The 12575-nt window shown below is 38.1% G+C and overlaps 1 protein-coding gene and 1 long non-coding RNA gene across 4 annotated transcripts in view; both read right to left on the reverse strand.

The window, feature by feature from the left end:
• Positions 1–12575, reverse strand: part of LOC140242135 (fucose mutarotase-like) — a 269459-nt gene that overhangs the window by 219535 nt on the left and 37349 nt on the right. The window lies entirely within an intron of this gene.
• On the reverse strand, positions 419–5638 carry LOC140241868 (uncharacterized). The gene is made up of 4 exons (XR_011902114.1): positions 5578–5638; positions 3335–3466; positions 2139–2286; positions 419–627 (listed from the first exon to the last, which is right to left on the reverse strand). It is a non-coding gene; the product is annotated as an uncharacterized lncRNA (long non-coding RNA).

Below are 12575 nucleotides of genomic sequence, written 5' to 3' on the forward strand. Positions count from 1 at the left end.
TTGTAGAGACAAACAACAACAACAACAGAAATCGATATTGACCTGCTATTGTGATTAGTTGCATGGTCAGATTATTCAATATAAGGAGCCATTACTGTCACTAAACTCTCAAGAAATGTTGAAACTAAGGCTCCCATTTCTGTGCATCAACATACCCTGGACATAGGGCACAGTTAAGTGATGAGATCATTTCTTGCCACAGAAATGACCAAAGCATGGAGCTGTAACATATGTTCTATGTGGATGCTCCACACCATTCCTTGACTACTGGCTTAACCACACAAAGAATGACATTGTGCCTCATCATCTGTGTACTATACAAAGAATGAGCTCTTTCAGAAGGGAAATATCCACAAGATTCTTTGAAATCATAGTCAACCAATACTTCGATGAGTTGTGACGAATTTGGAGTGTTGCAGCCTCTGACCACCGTCTGCTCATGACTTTCTTCCCTTGCTTACAGAGAGTGACGACCCCAGCCTGATGAAATGTGTTCAGAAAGATTACTGCCTTCTTTTATCTCCACTGACTGTCGACAGCGAGCTACTCATCCTTTGCGTGCTTAAATAGTACCACCTTCCAAGTTCAAGCTTGCCGAGTATGATGATTGAGTCAACTGAGTTATACCTTCAAAAGAGACAAGAAATTTCGGAAAAAGAAAGTGGAAAAAGAGAATGAGATTATACTTCACACATAAAACATCTCCCAAGAATCTAACACATGCCTTGTGTTAAGATATATGCACTGAGATGTTAACCTCCCCATATTAAAGAAAAAAAAAAAGACAAACAAATAAACAGGAAGATTTGACATAGCAAATATGAAGACTCTTGTGAAGGCCTATTTCATGCATTACAATAGGCCGAAAGACATCTGAATTATGTAGACTGCTGTAGTTGATCATTATCAGAAAATGAAGAACATTTTCATCTTTTAAGCAAAGTGAGACTTAATATGAGATGATGTCTCACCTCTTTATACACAGAATATGCAATAAATTTAAAAGAATATCCTTTCAATGGAGTAAATTATTATTTATAGTCAAACTGCATTGCAAAATTCCTTCATATGAACTGCCATAAAGTTTTATTTTCTCATCATTATGTTATGCATTATTATTCTTATGTATTGTAAATATGTCTGTGCAGCTCTGCATTCATTTGTAGACACGTGTGCATTTCTGCCACCATATATCTGAAATTAAAATTTGCTTACCGGTAATTTATACCTATTGTGAGAATACCAATTGGGAAGTAAAAATCGGTATACACATGTTCTTGTGAGTTGGTTTGTGTGTGAATTCATTAAAATTGTGATACATTTCCATTAAGCGTTGTACAATCATTCAATCATATTTCAACAGTTTAATGTATATGGCTTTCTCAATATCTTTAGATCAATAATAGATAATTACCAAGTGGCTAAATTCTTGTACGCAAGACAAATCCAATGCTCCAATAACATAATGTTGCTATCAGTGCAAGTTTTTTTTTTCTTACTTTATTGGTTAAGACACCAATAGCTCCTTTCAAAAAAAAAATAATAACTTCAAATGCCAAACTGACACTAGCTCGCGTTCTTGCATGACACAGGTAAGAACCCAGAATATGATATAAAGCATTGGTTTTAACCCTCACTATAAACTGTCGAGGAGGGGGCTAGAAGGTCCCCCTCGGCGTTCCTAGCAATGTCGTCTTCGCAGAAAAACTATGGCTGTGATGTTTCACAACTTCTTCATTTCAAGTGTCTGCCGCATTCTCCCTTTAGAGACCAAATTTTAGATACCCAGGAGGAAATTGCATATAAAATATGTACATGCATGTCAGACCAAGATATGCTCAAAAACGTGATACAGTTGGAAAGAAATTTGTGCTTTCAGTCAAATTTCACAACAGCATGATTATTTTTGCTTTTCTCGATTAAAATCAATGAATAACATCTTTTCATGCTCCGAATACTGTCAACTACATATTGCAATCACACTGTTGAGATCTGGAGGGGGGGGGGGGGGGGGCTGGGAGGAGCCTAACTAAGATTACCCCCATCCCTCCCTTCCCCCTCTTTTATCTTCCTAAACAGTTGAGGTTAACACAATGATAGTAGTTTGGATGAGTTCACGTACTCAATGAAACACTCACCACATAACTCCTTGTTTTTCCAGCTACAGAAGAGCAAATGCACGTCAAGGAGATTGGCACTGTCTTGTTGAAGTATGGCTTGGCAATGGGTGGACTGATAGTCTCCCTCTGAATGTCGATCAATTCCCCAGCTGATGCATTTCTTGAGCTAATTCATGGTAATAAACACAAGAGTCAACGTTTCATAACTTGATTACACTCAACTTCAGCACAGTGGCAGGTGACAGATCACACCCCCCCCCCACAACAACAACAAATAAAATACTAAACCCAGGACAATGATATTCCCTGAAAGTATGAAATAGTCAACATCCCCAAGCATCTGTGACTTGAAAGCCTGAAATTCATCAAACAAATCATATTTGTAGGGGTTTTAGTGCCCTCAAGCACTCAATAAAGGAGCCTGAAGAGAGAGTAATGTCTCAACCTCATTCACACACTATGAGTCATTTCTATCAAGAATATTATTTTCAATGAGGTAATATTCAGTAAACATCACATCACAAAATGTCTGCATATGAAATTTCAGAGTTCATATGCTGATTCATTAAACACTATACATGTACATGAGTACATGAGAATGTAATGTGCATTACATTCTCACGTACTGCAACTATGCCTTAAACGCATAAACTGCACACATGAAATTTGTAAACATGTATGCATTTCTGTCACAAGATTTGAAAATTGGTATTTGCTTAATTCATGCCTAATGAGAGATTACCAACTGGAAAGTGAAAACTTAATGTAAGCATGTACTTGTGTATTTCTCATTATTTTTTAAAAATTTTAATTCATTATCATTCATACAACATAAAGTTTTGACTGAATCTTAACACAAGTAATAAACAATACTGAGTGGCTAACTCTTCCACACAAGAAAAATCTTATGGTGTAACAACAGTTCATATTTCCAGGGAGATGGGACTCACTATTGCAGGTTTCACTTTTGACCTATTTCTCTGGTAAAGGTGTCAAAAGGTGGTAAAAACAAACGAAGAAAAAAATGTTATCTCAAATGTTAAACTGTTTCTTACACTGTAGCTGTTTGCTCTGAACAGAAATATCCTCCCATATTCCATGTACAAGAACCCTGAACCTCGTGTAAATTTACAGTTTTACTTACTGTATAAATTCATTAGAAATTGTGACTCATAATACATTATATCAGTTGATGTACTTGATGACATACTCACCACTTAGCTACTTGCTTTTCTAGATTTTAATGAGCAAAACACACATGAGGAAGATTGGCAATGTCTGGGTGAAGCATGGACTGACAGTCTTCCTCTCAAGTCATGTCAATACAGTCCCAGGCACTTCTTGAGCTACATCATGGTGATAAGACACAATAGAAACTTTGATAATTCGATTGGACACAACTTCAGGACAGTGGTAAATGACAGATCACAACCCTTTGCCTAAACAAAAAAAATAACAATCACTGTGGAAACTGAAATTCCATGAAAGTATGAAATAGTCAACATCCTCAGACAGCAACAACTTGACGTCCAAAAAATCATAAAGGGAAAGGATTTTGAGGAGTTAAGTGATTTAGAATAAGGGTAAAAGATCTAGATTAACCTTACAAAGTAGCATTCAAGGTTTATTGGCTTTGACTTGTGCCTACTGACTTAAGGATCACACACTACTCAGTCAACCTGAATGAAAAAGAAAAGCTTGTTTACTTGCCCATAACCGTCTATGATCACCTGTCATATGACATTTTTGTGTGAGTGGGAGAGGGTTGTGGGGAGAAGGAATGATCACAGATTGTTTTGTTACGAGAAATAGGAATGGGAAAGTGAAATGTGATGACCAAGAGGAGTATGATATTAGTTACTGACCAATGATAAACTTCCAATTGGGACACACATACATAATACCTCTACATTCATATCCACATTAGATATTCTGCAGACACAACATACTGTTTATAGTTTAAGAACTGATTCAGCCAGCAAAGTGAAGAAAAATAAAACATGTTACAAATATGCCACCTGACAGAAATTTGAACACCTCAAGATCCAATTTCATCATCTTGTGAGTAAATGCAGTTCATTGTATATTTTGATTTTCTGATTTTTCTTTTTAATGGCATACATATTGGTAACACACTAACAACTGTTGTCAGCCCAAGATATCTTTAACATTTATCTTATCTTTTCTGACATGACGTACTGCTGCTATGGTCCAGGCTAACATCACAATCTTCTTTGACTTTATTACAGCAAAGTGGTTCCCAACCCTTTCTAACGTATTGATTTTAACTTCACATTTTTTAAAATGTGATCATACACAGCCATGTCGCTGTAAATGAAGTTGCGATGCCATATAATGCTTTGCACGGCGTCTGTTCAGGCTAGTGATCAGTAAAATAGTCTAGGCTAGGAAGATTACAGTGCTTATCAATACATATTCTTTGCCTAAGAATTCAAAACATAAGTGAACTGGGGGGGGGGGAGTAACGTGGCCCATGTGCATTGTATGTCATTAATTATGTGAAAATAAGCAATGTGTGAAGAATTAAAAAAAAACAAAATATTATGCCTTTGCTAGTAATACAGTATGCTGGGGAAATACTCCATGTCTATTACATTCGTGTTCCACGAATCTCCAACGTACTGATCAACATACCTATATCATACATATTTACATATATATATACATGGATTCTATGATTCCAAAATATTACAGAATGACTATCCCAGTGACCTGTCATTAGCCAATTTTCCATGTCCAACCATATATACGGCCAACATAATTTGTACTGGTGCCTCTGTTCCTTTTAATCATTGTTTAGCCTTGCATTGACTATAATTTTCAAGTCTCACCTTAAATATGCACTTTACAAATTTGATAATTTTCAGAATTATGAGGGTAAATAGAGGTCTACTACGTATAGATTCCACTGTACTGTCCAATTAGTCTTTTGCATACTCTTATACTGTATGAGTGTAACGTTAAACAGAATAGACTCTAGCAATATTTAGGCATATTCCTAGTCCTACTTGTTCACAATAAGTAGGTCTAACGCTAGGTCTACTAGTCTATTTATAGGAGCCTACTATTAGTACAAAATAAGGCGCTAATGTAGTTTGGTTCTGTGTAATTATTGAGATTTGGTCATGGATACGACGGTAGATCATCAGCGTCTATAGTATAACCCACAAGGCCACATATTCATTCATGGCAATCACGACGGGCGCGCTCCCCCAGAGCTTCGGCGGGCCACTCCGTCAGGAAAAGTGAAAGTACAACTACTACAAGGCTGGAACTTGGAAGACGGACAAGTCGAGTAATTTTGGAGGGCATTTTCTAATCGTGTACCTACAGTTTTCCTATTAACTGCAGTTCTGTATGACATGAGACACATTAGTGTAGTAGACAAATAGTTTGTATTGCTATTAATCAATATCAAAAAATCAAATGAACTTACTGTCACAGAGGGGTGCAATTCAATGTCGAGTACATTCAGAGTAGGCCTAGCTAGGTCGGATACTTCGCGTGTGGTGCGGTACAGCGTACGTCTACATTCTTCAATGGGCATGCAGTCTGCCACAGCCAACGTTAGCTTACTGTACTAGTAATTAGTATATCATATGAAAGGTAATTTATTGTCAATGGTGATGAAAATTATAAAAAGGCACGATTTGTAACAATGATAGATAAAAGATAATGATAATGTACTGTTGTCTGTATACTGACTACTAAAGTATAGACCTGTATTACAATTTTTATTTTATTATTTTTTTAAAGGATATAAAGCCTTGCGCACGGCTAACTTTCCAGTAGCCTGGCGGCCCGTTAGGGTACACTTGACTACGTGTAGTAACAAGCCGTTACGTGTGCCTACACCTCGCGTAACGCGTGGTGGAGTACGTGTAGTGCCAGGTACAACCACACGTTACGCCAGGGTACACGTCGCGTAACGTGTACCCACACGTCGCGTAACGCGTGCCTCACCACACGTAACGTGTGGTATGGGTACGCGTAACGCCAGGTCGGGCTCGCCTATGGGCTTTGCACAGTGAAGCCTGACCTGGCGTTACGCGTGCCCCCACCACACGTTACGTGTGGTGAGGCACGCGTTACGCGACGTGTGGGTACACGTTACGCGACGTGTACCCTGACGTAACGTGTGGTTGTACCTGGCACTACACGTAGTACACCACGCGTTACGCGAGGTGTAGGCACACGTAACGTCTGGTTACTACACGTAGTTAAGTGTACATTAACGCCACGCCAGGTTACTGGAAAGTTAGCCTTGTTTCAGGCTAAAAGTCTCAGTGCATATCTATTTAAAATAATGTTTTCACCAGAGCAGATATTCTGTCGGATAGGGGTGATATGATTGCTGGAAATCTGTTCATTCCGATTGTGGCATGGTAACGGCAGGCCTCAGGGGCATAAAGAAAGGATGGGGGCCGGGGTGTTTCGCCGTGGCCCCGGGACAACAGAGAAAGGTGATCGGGTCACAGAAATCTGTGAGAGTGTATTTGAAGAGTTTGTTTGCAAAAACCGATAAGTCCATATTTGCCAAATTGAGATATTTGCGATTAAAGGTCAAGAAAAATAAAGAGAATAATAAGAAAATTTTTGCTTCTTTTGACCATAACTTCAAAAATATACCTTTATATGTAGTGCCCGATATATCATTTAAAAGGTATTATTTTGTACTTTATGACAAAGATCGTACTTCAAAATCTTCAAAAATGGACTTATCGGTTTTTGCAAACAAACCCTTCATTTGCACATCTTCCTTGCAAAGAAAAAGTGAAGAACAACACAAAGGTCACATACTGCATGCATTCCAGCTAGATGCTTCTCGACAAGACCAATGTTACCAGAGCACCATTAGTCTCCCATGGCCAACCTCGGTCTGTTGTGATACAGCCAAACCCGCTATTCCTTTTTTCTCTAATGGCCAAATTGGACAATAAAATTATCTATTAATGACAAAAATGGACGTATGTATACCCCCAACGTTAATAATTTTCATGAACATAATGTGTCATGGGGGAAAAAAACTATTCATATCTCAGTTCATCATATTGATGTGGTATGACTTTATGAACTTTGTCAAAATGCATGTTATTCGAATTATGTTAATGACGCCATTTAAGCACTTTTTCATAGTAATATACTTATACCATGGTACCTGCCAAATTTGACATTATTATCATGGTCCATAAATTGCATTATTTCTTCATGAATTTCACTTCGTAGGTATGGCTTTCTTTCTATCTTCAAACTCACAAAACATTTATGAAACCCTTTGCTATACCTGCAGTCTCTTCACCTAATTTTTATGACTTTTGACTGTTATGGACTGATATTTGATGACATTTTGTTTTCTTCCCGTTTAGGGGCATTCAAAATATTAAATTTGATGCAACAAGAAACATTTATGTTCAGCCTTCCCTAATGGACGCACAGTCATTGTGTACTGTGTACTTGTAGAAAATAAATGTGACCGTGCATCACAAAACCAACAAAAGGTCGCAACCCTTAATTTTACATTAGGACTCAATGAAACGCTCATCTGTTTCACCATTCAGTGCTGAAACATGCAGGCAAACCAGATCAATCTTAAGTCTTTCACATACACTATTTCTCATAAGTTTGGGGTCATTATACATGCATGGTAAAGTGTGTTTTCAGCAGTTTTTCTACAACCTCTTTTTTGTTGTAAAGTGAGGGAGATCATTTAGTATGTTTCAGCATGGAAATCCCATAGCATCTTCCAAACCCTTAGACACACTCTTCGCTTTGAACTGTAACAAGGAATGCTACTGCTTGTAAAGTTGGCATCAATATAGCCTGGACAGAATATGTTACTAGAGCATGCTCTATTTCAGCTTAATCTGATAATGCCTTCGTTGTTGTTGATCCTGTGGTTTAGATCCCGTTTTGTCCCATTCCACGGCACAGTTATGTATACTGTTTGGTGAAGATTTAAAAAGCGCATGAATACACCCATTACTTCAGATCTTCTTTCCTCAGTTCACACTTTTCAACAATGTGTGATTTCTTTCCAATAGTTAGATTAGTTAGGAGAGTCCATTTGAATTGAATACATCATTTAAAGCTCAGAGTGTGTTCTTTTAGAATCTGCCCTAAACCTAAGAAATTCATGTCTTGTGACTTTTTGTCGGTTTTGAGATTCAGGGTCTCAAAAAGACAAATGAAAGAGAAACACAAAAGAAAACCAATATCATTATCTATGTCTCGTATTTATCGCATTTGAATTGTGCTTCTATATCGTATATCATTCCTGCTTAATGAAAATAGAGAATATGTCATTGTTTTTCTTCGATGGACAGATTCATGTTTGGTAGACATGCCGATATCAATGTACACAGGAGCGGATCCAAGAATTCTGTAAAAAGGGGGTCCATTGGCTGACGTTGTCTTTTTATTTCTATCGTTTTAACAAAAACAAAATGAAAGAGGCGGGACGCGCTCGGTGCGCCCACCTCTGCTGGATCCCTAACAGGTACATTAATGTAGATTGAATTGATGAAAATGTTCGGTTCTTTCCAAGTGCTAGTAGAATTGGGCTTGTTTTTACAAAGCTAAAGCCCTCACTATGATAATACAACCGCTATACAGATGACATAACCAGATGCCACTGTCGGAATCTAATGACAAGAATTCGCCATGATAGGATGGAGTGGTATGAAAGAAGCTTTCTAAATAGCCAGCATCAACGCAGACTGTTATGGTGCGTGTGTTAAAAACGGAAGACTGGGTGATTTTTCGGCAGCATCGTCGAAGTTATGGATTGTTTTGTCCACTTTTTTTTTATAATGATAGGGTTTCGTATATATACGGAGCCCAGGGAGAGACATGTGAAAAAAATATTTCTATTTCATCAAAGCAAGATATAATCATCTCTTATCAGATGAGATATTGTGTCATTTTGATGAGATATTTTCTTAATTTCATGAGAGTAGCAAGTCAGTTCTTTTTAAATGCGATTATTGACAATACAGGCATTAAGCTACCCAGAAATTGAGTAGTTCCATGACATGGGTCCAAAAAGAAAGAATTTCGACCTTCTGCCGGAATTAAACTGACCTGAAAGAAAAACAATAAACAGCAATCTGCCAAATAGAGATTCAAATTGGCAAGTGTTTATGTTAGTTATGATTAGGACGTAGACAGAAAACTTCAGTAGATTGTTGTACACATGTATACCACATAATACATGTACATGACGGCACAGCTCAAAATTATTACCACATTACACAAAAATGAACGAATGCAAATCATAATCTCTGCAGGCAGCACATGCAGTATACATAATAGTACTACAACTTGAATTTCTACAGTGCATTTAGAATAAAACTTTCACGTTATCATTTTCATCAACAAATATTTGTGGAAGAAGAATTTGTAAACGGCTTTATAATCATTATTATGCGTGAATTACAATCCAAAAATACTGAATGATAGACGTGCCACTCCATGGTACCGTTTCATGAAAGCTGTCACAGCTGACAAGTTGTCAAGGCTAACTAAATTGATGAAATAACCCCCAGGAACCCATGCCATAGTTATGCTTTTTTTTTTTTCTTTATCACCCAATTACAAACAAAAATATAAAATTGTTAAATGGTTCAAAGACAGAATCTCCCGCATCATATTATCACCTACACAGGATATCTCAGCTCATGAAAAGTAATTAGACACATATTGTCTATAGCATATTAAAAAAGACATGTCCTGAAACAAGGCTAACTTTCCAGGAGCCTGGCGTGGCGAAGTGTACACTTGACTACGTGTAGTCAACCTGACGCTACGTGTGCCTGCACCTCGCGTAACGCGTGGTGGAGTACGTGTAGTGCCAGGTACAACCACACGTTACGCCAGGGTACACGTCGCGTAACGTGTACCCACACGTCGCGTAACGCGTGCCTCACCACACGTAACGTGTGGTATGGGTACGCGTAACGCCAGGTCGGGCTCGCCTATGGGTTTTGCACAGTAAAGCCTGACCTGGCGTTACGCGTGCCCCCACCACACGTTACGTGTGGTGAGGCACGCGTTACGCGACGTGTGGGTACACGTTACGCGACGTGTACCCTGGCGTAACGTGTGGTTGTACCTGGCGCTACACGTAGTCCACCACGCGTTACGCGAGGTGTAGGCACACGTAACGTCAGGTTAACCACACGTAGTTAAGTGTACATTAACGCCACGCCAGGTTACTGGAAAGTTAGCCGTGCGCAAGGCTTTATATCCTTTAAAAAATAATAAAATAAAAATTGTAATACAGACAACAGTACATTATCATTACCGGTATCTTTTATCTATCATTGTTACAAATCGTGCCTTTTTATCATTTTTATCACCATTGACAATAAATTACCTTTCATATGATATACAGTAAGCTAACGTTGGCTTTGGCAGACTGCATGCCCATTGAAGACAATCATGTAGAGGTACGTACCCTGTGTACCCATACCGACCGCACGGAGTAACGGACCTAGGCCTACTCTGAATGTACTCGACATTGCACCCCTCTGTGAAAATAAGTTCATTTGATTTTTTTTTTTCGCCCATGATATTGATTAATAGCAATACAAACTATTCGTCTAACGTTACTACCCCACTAATGTGTCTCATGTCATACAGAATTGCAGTTAGTACGAAAACTGTAGATACACGATTAGAAAATGCACTCCAAAATTACTCGACTTGTCCGTCTTCCAGCCTTAGTAGTAGTTGTACTTTCACTTTTCCTGACGGTTAGGCCCGTCGCCGAAGCTCTGGGGGAGCGCGCCCGTCGTGATTGCCATGAATGGATATGTGGCCTTGTGGGTTATACTATAGGCGCTGATGATGTATACCGTCGTATCAATTAACATGACCAAATATCAATAATTACACAGAACCAAACTACATCAGCGCCTTATTTTGTACTAGTAGTAGGCTCCTATAAGTAGACTAGTAGACCTAGACCTACTTATTGTGAACAACTAGGAATAGGCCTAAATATTGTTAGAGTCTATTCTGTTTAACGTTACAGTAATACAGTATATACAAAAGACTAATTAGACAGTACAGTAGAATCTATACCTAGTATTACCCTCATAATTCTGAAAATTATCAAATTTGTAAAGTGCATATTTAAGGTGAGACTTGAAAATTATAGTCAATGCAAGGCTAAACAATGATGAGAAGGAACAGAGGCACCAGTACAGATTATGCTGGCCGTATCATTCTATGGTTGGACATGGAAAATTGACAGGTCACTGGGATGAATGCAGAGCTGCACAGACATATTTACAATACATAAGAATAATAATGCATAACATAATGATGAGACAATAAAACTTTATGGCAGTTCATATCAAGGAATTTTGCAAGGCAGTTTGACTATAAATAATAATTTACTCCATTGAAAGGACATTTTTTTAAAAATCTATTTCATATTCTGTATATAAAGAGGTGAGACATCATCTCATATTAAGTCTCACTTTGCTTAAAAGATGAAAGTGTTCTTCATTTTCTGATAATGATCAACTACAGCAGTCTACATAATTCAGATGTCTTTGGGCCTATTGTAATGCATGAAATAGGCCTTCACAAGAGTCTTCATATTTGCTATGTCAAATCTTCCTGTTTATTTGTTTGTTTGTTTTCTTTAATATGGGGAGGTTAACATCTCAGTGCATATATCTTAACACATGTCAGATTCTTGGGAGATGTTTTATGTGTGAAGTATAATCTCATTCTCTTTTTTCACTTTCATTTTCTGAAATGTTTTGTCTCTTTTTAAGGTATAACTCATTTGACTCAATCATCATACTCGGCAAGCTTGAACTTGGAAGATGGTACTACTAAGCACGCAAAGGATGAGCAGCTACCTGTCGACAGTCAGTGGAGATAAAAGAAGGCAGTAATCTTTCTGAACACATTTTATCAGGCTGGGGTCATCACTCTCTGTAAGCAAGGGAAGAAAGTCATGAGCAGACGGTGGTCAGAGGCTGCAACACTCACAAATTCATCACAACTCATCGAAGTATTGGTTGACTATGATTGCAAAGAATCTTGTGGATATTTCCCTTCTGGAAGAGCTCATTCTTTGTATAGTACACAGATGATGAGGCACAATGTCATTCTTTGTGTGGTTAAGCCAGTAGTCAAGGAATGGTGTGGAGCATCCGCATAGAACATATGTTACAGCGCCATGCTTTGTTCATTTCTGTGGCAAGGTTAATGATCTCATCACTTAACTGTGCCCTATGTCCAGGGTATGTTGATGCACAGAAATGGGAGCCTTAGTTTCAACATTTCTTGAGAGTTAAATGACGGTAATGGCTCCTTATATTGAATAATCTGACCATGCAACTAATCACAATAGCAGGTCAATATCGATTTCTGTTGTTGTTGTTGGTCTCTGCAAATGAAATCGTATGCTGCGAT

This window comes from Diadema setosum, chromosome 18 (genome assembly GCF_964275005.1).
Source record: "Diadema setosum chromosome 18, eeDiaSeto1, whole genome shotgun sequence".
NCBI lineage: Eukaryota > Metazoa > Echinodermata > Echinoidea > Diadematoida > Diadematidae > Diadema > Diadema setosum.